This window comes from Coenobita brevimanus, chromosome 43 (assembly GCF_032717465.1).
Source record: "Coenobita brevimanus isolate Jiangsu-jjx chromosome 43, ASM3271746v2, whole genome shotgun sequence".
In the NCBI taxonomy this organism is placed as follows: Eukaryota; Metazoa; Arthropoda; class Malacostraca; order Decapoda; family Coenobitidae; genus Coenobita; species Coenobita brevimanus.
Window position 1 is genome coordinate 20,880,406 of NC_136996.1, and position 10,488 is coordinate 20,890,893.

General features: G+C 40.9%; 2 non-coding genes across 2 annotated transcripts; both read right to left on the minus strand.

The window, feature by feature from the left end:
* Positions 1-3,514: 3,514 nt before the first annotated feature.
* Positions 3,515-3,633, minus strand: LOC145397910 (5S ribosomal RNA). The gene has a single exon (XR_013897046.1). It is a non-coding gene; the product is annotated as a 5S ribosomal RNA (ribosomal RNA).
* A 2,275-nt stretch (positions 3,634-5,908) lies between these two features.
* On the minus strand, positions 5,909-6,027 carry LOC145397908 (5S ribosomal RNA). The gene has a single exon (XR_013897044.1). It is a non-coding gene; the product is annotated as a 5S ribosomal RNA (ribosomal RNA).
* Between the last annotated feature and the right edge of the window lie 4,461 nt (positions 6,028-10,488).

Consider the following 10,488-nt stretch of genomic DNA (forward strand, 5'->3'; position numbering starts at 1 on the left):
CTCTAGCCAAAGAGCTAGCTCCAGTCCCACCTCCAGCACTTAACATGTCTCCCTGGTAACAAAACTCTTCCACACACTCGAGAGATTCATCAGCAAGCTCAATCATTTCACGCCTGAGAATCTTCATGTGCTCTCCCTGACACACTGCACACATAGAATCAGCATTATCTCGCAGTCTTCCTCTAATACCACTACATCTCTTGTGCATGCACTTATCACAAACACTGCACAAGATGGAATTACTTCCCACGCCCTCGTGGCAAGTTGCACATGGCCACTCTCCCTCTTCTTTGATAGTCCCTCCACCAGCCCTAGATATCATCATCTTTGTTATTGCCTGCCTTTAGCAGTGGGGAGCAATAATGTTTTGCCGGTGTGTGTGTGTGTGTGTGTGTGTGTGTGTGTGTGTGTGTGTGTGTGTGTGTGTGTGTGTGTGTGTGTGTGTGTGTTACCTTTATATCTAATAAACGGCTTGAGCTATCAACATGAAACCTTCAGGGTATCAAGATATGGCCAAAATCTTAGACGGGTTCGAAAATGGCACTTGGGGTCAAGATCAAGGTCACCGAAATGGCTGCCAAATGTCAACTATTTTCTTTAATATGGTTTGGCTTTTTGTGAAATGCAGTGACTGAATTCCTTAGAGTTTTGAGAATTTCTCTTCACTTTTGGTATGTAAGTAGTTTGTAATTTGGCGAATAGCATATTCTGGCGGGTTATTAACATTCGGCTCTCGAATGCTCTTCTTTAATTTTATATGCATGTACTCTCAACCCTTGTGCCCCATACCATTTCCCCCTTTCCTTAATCTTTCCTCTGCCTCCCTTTCATTCTTTGCAATCAACACCAAATCATCAGCATACAACATCTCCCACGGGACACGGAAATTCATTTCTGCAGTAACGTGAGAGGGCTTCAAGTACAGTACCAAGGTAAACAAAAGGGGCTCTAGACTGACCCCTGATGCACACTAACATTCACAGTAAACTCATCACTCAAATCTCCATTCACTCTTACCTTAATTGCAGCTTCTACACCCTCATTCCACCACCAGTTTACTTTGTCTTGAGGGGCCCCTTGTCCATTCACACACTGAATCAGTAACTCTCAGGAGATTGTTCTTGGGAACTCTGTACTGTTCATTAACACTTCTGTCAACAGCTCCAAGTTCAGCCACCATTCTACTCATCCTGCTGTAGAAGGCATCTGCCAATGCTTAGTTTATCCATTTCCATATTCTCCTCCTAGAAGTATAGGTCCTCTTTTTCATCACTCACTCCTTAAGCACCATGTCACATATCAGTAACTTGTGTTGCTACGCACGCTTCTCGCTCCCTATAACTTTAACATCCTTCACTATAACCTCCTATCACCTCTCCTGACCTGTCTGGCTGCAGTTTCACCCAGACTCGCAGTTATCACATTACTGTACTTTCTCTTTTCCTAAAGTGTGAGTTGCACACAATCATGTTCATTGCATCCCAAAACTCGATTATCTATTTGTTGAATCATGTGCATATCCCCCATGTACTCCTTCTTATCCCTCATCTACTCCACCTACTTGACCATTCAAAACTCCTTCCAAAACTACAATCTCATCCTCCATCACACGACTTACATGTATTAATTCATCCCAGAATCCATCCTTCTCTTCCTTATCCAAGCCTGTCTGTGGAGCATACGCTGTTATAAATGAAAACATTATCCCACCGAACAAAATTTTAACTATTATTATCCTTTCACTCACTCTCATTACATTCATAACATATTCTACCCATTTCTCCTCAACCAAGACACTCACACCGTCATATCCATCCTCCTCACCCTGCCAAAATATTATGAATCAGCAATCCCTCCCAGCAATCATTTTGGCTTATCCTCCCCTGAATCTCACCTCATGCACACACCCAACATCAGCCCACCTCGTACTCATCGCCTCAACCATTTCCCCCGCACTACCCCTCAAACTTCCCACATTCCATTATACCACACTGATCTCATTGGGTGATTTAGTTTCCTCTGGCTTGCTCTGGTGTTTTTTTCTTTGTTTCTGTAATACATAAAATAAAACAATGGGGAGAGACAGACCACAGGCCCTGCCCACCTGCACAGTCCCAAGTCCAGGCATGGGACCTGGGACTGAATGCCCACCAGCCGTGACCTGTGGCTGTGGCAGTGGTCTCGGGGCACCCTGCCGGGACAACTACAGGGACATCATCCAAGCACCCCTTGGCACTGTAACTGCTCTGCCATTATTCACCCAATGATAGGACAGCTCCTAGGGCGCTACTCCAAGGTTTGGGCTCCTCTCTATTGGGCAGAAGAGGCAGTCTGGAAAACTGCAATGCCGTGTACCCTCTAGCACAGATCTGAGCCTCATTCCATCCCGACCCCAGAAACTACACCTGTGGAGAACATGTCAAGCCTCCCCTCGATAAGTCCGCCATTAGGTAGCGGGGGCAAAGTTTTCTGGTGGCATGCCCTTGCTGGTGTCAATCCCTGTGACGTAGTGGGATACATTATGTGATATGTAAATCGCATGTAGAGTAGTGCATGAGTTAAAGGAAAGTGTGTGGGAGAGTAAGTTGATCAACTCTCTGTGTTAGTGTCACACTGAAAAAATTAGCAAAGGGGGATTGTCAGATATTCTGGTTGCTAGTGAAACATAAGCTCCAGCTCTCCCTATCAAGGGCATTCCCATTCCCCTTGGGGGTACCACTCTGGTTGGCCGGTGCTACAGCCTAGTCCCCATATATCCTGATATGAAAAAAAAAGCCACACAAAAAAGGCGAGGATGAACAATACTATGCCTCCATATACAACGAGCGTGGCAGCTGATCCAAATAAGTTTGATGGTTATGAGCTGATGGCCACAAGGGTGGCACTTGAATTGGAGGCTTTTGAGCTTTAAAGTTCCTTAATAAAAAATATTTGCTATGTGCCTACAAGCTGCCTGGGCAAAAAAATTACATAAATTTTTACAGGCCGCACCCGAGATCAGAAGTTCTTTCATTGATATACATGGTGAAGTTAGGTTATTTTCAGAGCATTGCCAGTTAACCATCAAATTTATAATTATGGTCAGATATTTCATATACAAACAGTTTTCGGCCTGAACGTAAAGTATTCGAATGTCGCACTAATGAGCAGAAAAGAAACGCTCAGTTCTGTCATATTCAGCCAAACGTGACGTAACACATGCCGATAAAATAATACATGAAAATTGTTCTAAGAATTTTACTGAACCAATTGGCCAAGAATGATTAATATATGTAGGCGAAGAGATTTGTCCAAAATTATCACTGCTTTATGGTTAACTGCAAATGATCTGAGAATAATATACCGGTAATTCATCATGTATTTCAATGGAAGAACTATTGATCTCGGGTGCATCATCATCATTGCCAGACGCCACGTATCCCAAACGGGGTGGCCAAGGGCTCAGAGTTAATTGTTTTACAAGGAGGGACACTAATCCTCCATCAACCCCACTTGAAACGTAGGGAGAACGTTATGCCAACAGCATCTGGTGTTCCCAGGCGGTCACCCATCCAAGTACTAACCAGACCCAACGTTGCTTAACTTCGCTGATTGGACGGGAAGTGGTGTACTCAACGTGGTATGGCCGTTGGCTATCTCGGGTGCGACCTGATGAAATTCCATTATTTTGAAACAAAAATGGCACAACGAGTTTTTATGGAAATAGTCATATATTTTAGATTTAGGAACTTCAGAATTCCTACTTTTCCATTTTGAGAACTATCCTATTGACCACGGTTGTCCGAATACTCTGCAGAAGCAATTAGTAGTTTCATAATGTCCTCAGTGATTTATCTACAAACTGCAAACATTTTGCAAATATTGCCTAAAGAGTTCATTATTATAATATAAGTGAAATGCAAATGCTGCTCTCAGATAATTCTTCGCAAAAATTTGAAGGCTTTTATTTACTTCTCAAATCTTTGACATTCAGGCTGCGACCACCTTGCCCGTGGTAGGCTTCCCACCAGGGGGAGGGGAGGCTCCACAGTTTGAAAAACACTGTTGTAGTGTGTCATTATTATCTTTTTTTAAAATCGACGTAATTTGCATCTGTACAATCCAAGAGAACACTGAGGTGTAATGTGAAGAATAAATCGCTAAAAAGATGTTTCGAAATCTCCAGTCACTTTGGTAGGTAGTGGCCGGGTGGTTCAAGACGTCTCTTGTCTGAAATACTATGAGTTCGATCCCATGCTGGGACCAGGAACAGTTTGAGGAATTTATATTCGTAATAAACAAATTTCCGCAGGACCACTGACATGTCAAAAAAAAAAAAAAAAAAAAAAAACACTAATACTAATGCACCAGTTTGGAATGAGACGGCCCTAGCATTCAATACTGATGATGGGTACTAGATTTGAGGTAGGGATATGAATGGCGTGACATGTAGGAGGACTGCTGGGCTAAAGGGTACGGGGTGTTCCCAATATTCCCAGAGTTCAAAATATAGAAACTGTAGAATCTCTCTCTCTCTCTCTCTCTCTCTCTCTCCCCTAATAAGCTCACTCGTTTTCCACTTCAAGATCAGTCTCGACATGTGAGATCCTTGCGACTGTTATTGTATATATATATATATATATATATATATATATATATATATATATATATATGTGTATATATATATATATATATATATATATATATATATATATATATATATATATATATATATGTATATATATATATATATATATATATATATATATATATATATATATATATATATATATATATATAAATACACACACACACACACACACCATATATTTCTGTAATAGAGGTTTCCCATGTGACTTCACGAGACATGTGACTTTTGTTTACAACGCCACATTGGACGGCAAATTGTTGGACGTCTAGAGAGAACTGCAGATTCCACAATGGTATTCCACTATTGTGCCTTCGGCTGTAAGCAAGGCAGAAACTGGAAAGGTGGTACTCTTCTGCCTGATTTCAGCCAATGAGTAAAGGCGACAGAAGCAGAGAGTTGCCGTGGAGAGCATGGCTGGGAAAAAAAAAAAAAAAACTTTTTTTCTGTAAAAAAAAACTGGGTTTGGGGGGTTTTTATTGTTTTTTTTTCTTATTCCTCATATTTATATGTAAATCAGTTAAAATAAGCAATTACAAAGTAATTTAGAGTGAAACAGGTTTTAAGTGTTATCTGAAGAAGAACACTTAAGACATATTGTTTTTGTTACAAGGAGGTCCCGTTGGACAAAGCCTCTGTTAACTTGTACAGGAATTAGACGGGTGAGGTAGGCTTGACTACTCCTGACTCAGTACTCAGTGTCTCAGTCTCATTCCTTGGTTGTGAAAAAACGACAGCAACAAAATGCCTGCTGGTAGCGGCAGAAAAAAGTTGATATTTCAGAAAATGATAAACATTGTAGCCTGCAAATACTGCAACCAAATAATAAGTGCTAAAATTGAAAGAGTGAGAATCCACATCCAAAAATGCCCCAAGAGGAAAGTTCATTATAGGGAAAAGGCAGGTGAGTTACTAAGTAAGGCAATTAGAAAGACTAAATAAGTAATTGTAAACCTACATTTTTGTATGTAAAATTTGACTATATTATATAAAAACTCAAAAAAGAAGAAGAACCCACTTAAGCTTTTTATTTTATTTATTTTTTTTTTTAGGTGCGTTTTTTTAATGCCAACCCTGGAGGGAAATTTGGCAGCAGACAGCCTACACCCGGCTCTGTGGCAAGCATTTTATATCAAGTGAGCCGATGATATGTGAGTACATCCATCCATCCATCCATTGCCAGACGCCATGTATCCCAAACGGGGTGGTCAAGGGCTTAGAGTTAATTGTTTTACAGGGAGGGCCACTAATCCTCCATCAACCCCACTTGACACGTAGGGATGCCAACAGCATCTGGTGTTCCCAGGCGGTCACCCATCCAAGTACTAACTAGACCCAACGTTGCTTAACTTCGCTGATCGGACGGGAAGCGGTGTACTCAACGTGGCATGGCCGTTGGCATGTGAGTACATACGGGCATATTTATTGTTCTTAGTAGTTGCAGATGTATTGGGATATCTTAATTATATTACTGTCACAGAGTACAAGACCCACATGGCCATGTGTGTAAGAAAAGAGGGAGAGGGTCCATGTCACAGGCCTTGTTTTGGTATTATTCCAGAGTTTCACCGAAACGAAATCACACATAAACTACGGTATATTCTCCACAGCAGTGATGATCAGGAATGTTAGATGCATAAGTAAAACTAATTAAATTACAGGGTAGGTCATATGTATGTTTAGTTAGGTAAGGTTAGGCTGGGTTAGGATAGGTTAAAGCTTTAATTTTAATTTCTCATAGTTTTTTCAGTGTGATTCATTTGAAACATTTGTGTCATGGTGGATCATTTTGATAGTAGTGCAATACCGAAACTATTCAGCACTTCAGTATAAAACTGTTTTATACCACTGTGAAACTGTGTGCTAAATTGGAGTATATTTCCAGTAGCTACAATTGAAGAATAATATTATTACTAGTGCTGCTATGTATAATTTTGTATTTTGTTTAGAAATAAATGTTACTCCACTGAAAACCAAACTGCCAATACATGCTCCAATTAAATGTACATTTTTCACTGAGTACACAAATACTTTAATTACAAATGAGAGGGTAAATACTATACTTAATCAACTGCCTTTTATATTTATCTTTTACCAGGTATGTACTAAGACTTTTTGTTAAATGTAAAATCATTAAAACTATATTGTTTAAGTCTTCATGTTTTATGTTGTGGTACTGATCAGCATGATATTAACGATCTTGATTTAAATTTGTGCCAATGTTATGTTTCAGTTGTAATGTACAAGTTAACTTCAACAGTACTACTGTCAGTTATATGTAAAACTATTCTGTATATAGGCTGTGTATGTATCTAGGCTTATAATTACTGAAATATCCAAATTAAGTATATTTTGTGGTAAATTTCCAGAATTACACCCAACTAACTTTGAAGCTTAAAATTTTCATTCTTCAGTGTTTCATACGGTACTGAGATTAATATGAATCTGACATTAATTTCTGTAAGAAATAACTTTTTTATACTAAACCAAGCTAACCCAACCAACCTATCCTAACCTAATCCAACCTAGGACCTAACCTGAAGGTTAAGAAGAGAAAATAACTGCAGTAGGCCAATATTCCAATGACAGACAGCTCCCACAAGAGTGTTACTAATCTACCCTGCCTACCATAGACCATGCAGGCCCATGCTAAGCAGCTCCCACAAGAGTGTGACTAATCTACCCTGCCTACAATCACCCATGCAGGCTCATGCTAGGCAACTCTCACAGGAGTGTGACTTCAAGAAAGACAAATATTACATGCAACCCATACCTGTCATATGCTTACCTAGCCTCTGCTTGAAACTTTCTAAAAAGGGGGCAGCAACATCACTGTTAACCTATTCCATTCATCAGCTACTCGATTCCCAGTCAGTGTATACAATCCCTCCCCCTTTGGCCCCACGTCAATAAATTACTGATTAGTAAGACAATTTACATGTACTGTATGTCAATTCCAGCTAGCTACATTACACATATGCCATATGACATGTCTGTTTACCTTGAGGGATGTCCCGGTGAACTCTGACGGGGTGTTCACCAAATAGTGATAGAGATCGTCATATCCGAGATCAGGTGTCGGACCCAAATCTTTGAAAATGGTGAATTTCTTCCTAGATATGGTGTAAAGATCAAGCCCCAGACACTTTATCTTGTTCCTATGCAGACCTTTGTGGTGTTGATCCAGATTTCCGCATACTATATATGTGACAGTTCCATCTCTGACAGCCCTGTCTGGACAGCCATTACTGCGAGGAGTTTGCCGTCCAATATGAAGTCGTAAACAAAACCTCGTGATTTCTGTGACGTCACTTGAAAAGGTTTATACGGTTGCATACGTCCAGTACGGAACTAACAGTTCATAACGGCCCAGATCCAAGGAAAATACAGCTGTGACGGTCTCTCCCAGTGCAACACGGTTCCAGTGCCCGGGAGAGTGACGTGGTTGCAATGTTGTCCAATAAATTATTGGCACCTGGTCATGTGACGAGCAGGCATGGCTTGCATTTGTCTCACTCACCAGAGCGTCAAGGACACACTTACCGCATGTTGCACTCAGCATTTGCTGCTAGGTTATTGCCTTACCTTATGTAACCATGCCTAGGAAACCGTCTGCTAACCCCTTGAAGCATCGCCATCTACCTCAGGCTACTAAGCTGGAGATAACTGATCTACTAAGCTGGAGACAAGAAGCTCAGAAACACACAAGTTCAAGGTGAGGAAACATGTTTTGATGCCAAAATATGTCAAGGTTGATATTTTTAGGGTCATTTTGCGAAGATTTTGACAATATTATTTTTTCCCTTAAGGTCTTGTGTTGGTCCAAGACGTTTCGCCTCCAAGACGGGACCCTCAGGCGACAATATTACCGTCTTGGATGCGAGAGTATGGTACTGTATATATATATATATATATATATATATATATATACATACTGTATATATATATATATATATATATATATATATATATATATATATATATATATATATATATATATATATATATATACATACTGTATATATCTGTGGTACAGTCAAAGACAAAAGTCGTGTCGTGGTTTTGTCCGAATATTAAGTGCAACATTTGAAACATTATGAAAGCTCTACCACAGTTACCTGTTCGTGGTTGGCTAACCTGACTTTGCCAAGCTTCATATCTGCTGCTGATGGGATGACGGTATGAATGAACCCATGAAATTCCGAAGCCTTAACATCGACTCGCAAGAAATGCTGATTCCGAACTTCGTTTGAGAGATGAAATGCCAACGGTTAGGCGATGATCACCTGACATTTCATCTTACAACTTACCATAAAACGTCTAGCAGACCTACTATACCATGGTATGAAGAGGTCAAGCAACATGCATCCAACTAATAGGAATATGAGAGGTGGCATGATCTTCCTTTATTTACGGGAAGCGAAGCCTGACATTTGGTATAGACATAATTATAGAAACGTGGATTAGGATTTCACGAGGAAGGCACAACGGAGAACCGACATCGTTCAGGTCGTCCTCGTTTTACCACAAACTATAGGACCAGGAAATAATCACAACGATGGAAGCAGCACCCGCAAGCAGTGCTTACGCCATTAGAAACTAAGTGCACCTAGAATGAAGCACACAAACAGCAGTGCGTAGACTTCGGTCGTCTGGTTTATGTGTTCGAACTCGTTTGTGGGATTCAGTTTGGCAGCCACTCTAAAAAAAAAAAAAAAAAAAAAAAAAATCTATCTTTCTATCTATAGCCCAACACCCTAATCCCGAAAAGGGTGGCCACAGACAAAACGCCTCCAAGTCGCTCTGTCACCCACCATTTGACTACCCTCCCCCCAACTCACCCCCCCCTCCTTCATATACCTCTCAACTCCATCCCTCCACCTCATCCTCGGTCTACCCCTCACTCTCCCTCCCTCCACCTCACCTACATACACCCTCTTAGTCAGTCTTTCATTCTCCATTCTCTCCACATGTCCATACCACCTCAGTGTATTTCTCCTAATCTTCTCAACCACATCCACATCCACCCCACAACGTTCCTTCACTTCTTCATTCGTCAGCCTGTCCCTCCATGTCACTCCACATGCTCCTCTCAGATAACTCATTTCCACTGCTCTCACTCTTGACTTGTTCCCCTCTTGCAAGGTCCACGCCTCACTTCCATACGTCAGGGTAGGGATCACAATACTATCATGCAGTGACTTCTTAACTTCTATACTCACCTCCCTATTCCTCATCACTGCTTTCAGTGAACCAAAAACCTTCCTTTCCTGCTGTACCCTTTCACGCACTTCTTCCCCCAAAGTTCCATCCTTACTCATCACGCTAGCCAAGTACTTGAATGCACTCACATTCTCCATATCCTCACCATCCAACCTCACTGTACATTCTGTGACTTCATTCCTCTCAAACACCATAACTTTACGTTTGTTTACATTAACTTTCAGCTTCCTCCTCCTACACACTGTCCCAAATTCATTCACCAAACTTTGCAACTCCCATTCATCTTCATTCAAGAATACTGTATCATCAGAAAACAGCAACACTGGAATCTTACAAATCTCACCCTCATTCATTTGGGCCACCCCCACATCCACTGCCCTACCTTGCACCTCCTTTACAACCCCATCCATGTATATATTAAACAGCCATGGAGACATCACACAACCCTGTTTCAGTCTCACATTGAGATCAAAGAACTCACTTAGTTCACCATCCACTCGCACCGTAGCCCTAGCTCCCTCGTACATACAGGACTCTTCACAGCATTCAACAATTTCTCATCCACTCCATACATTCTCAGTACCTTCCACATACCTTTCCTATCTATTCTGTCATAAGCTTTCTCCAAGTCCATGAAG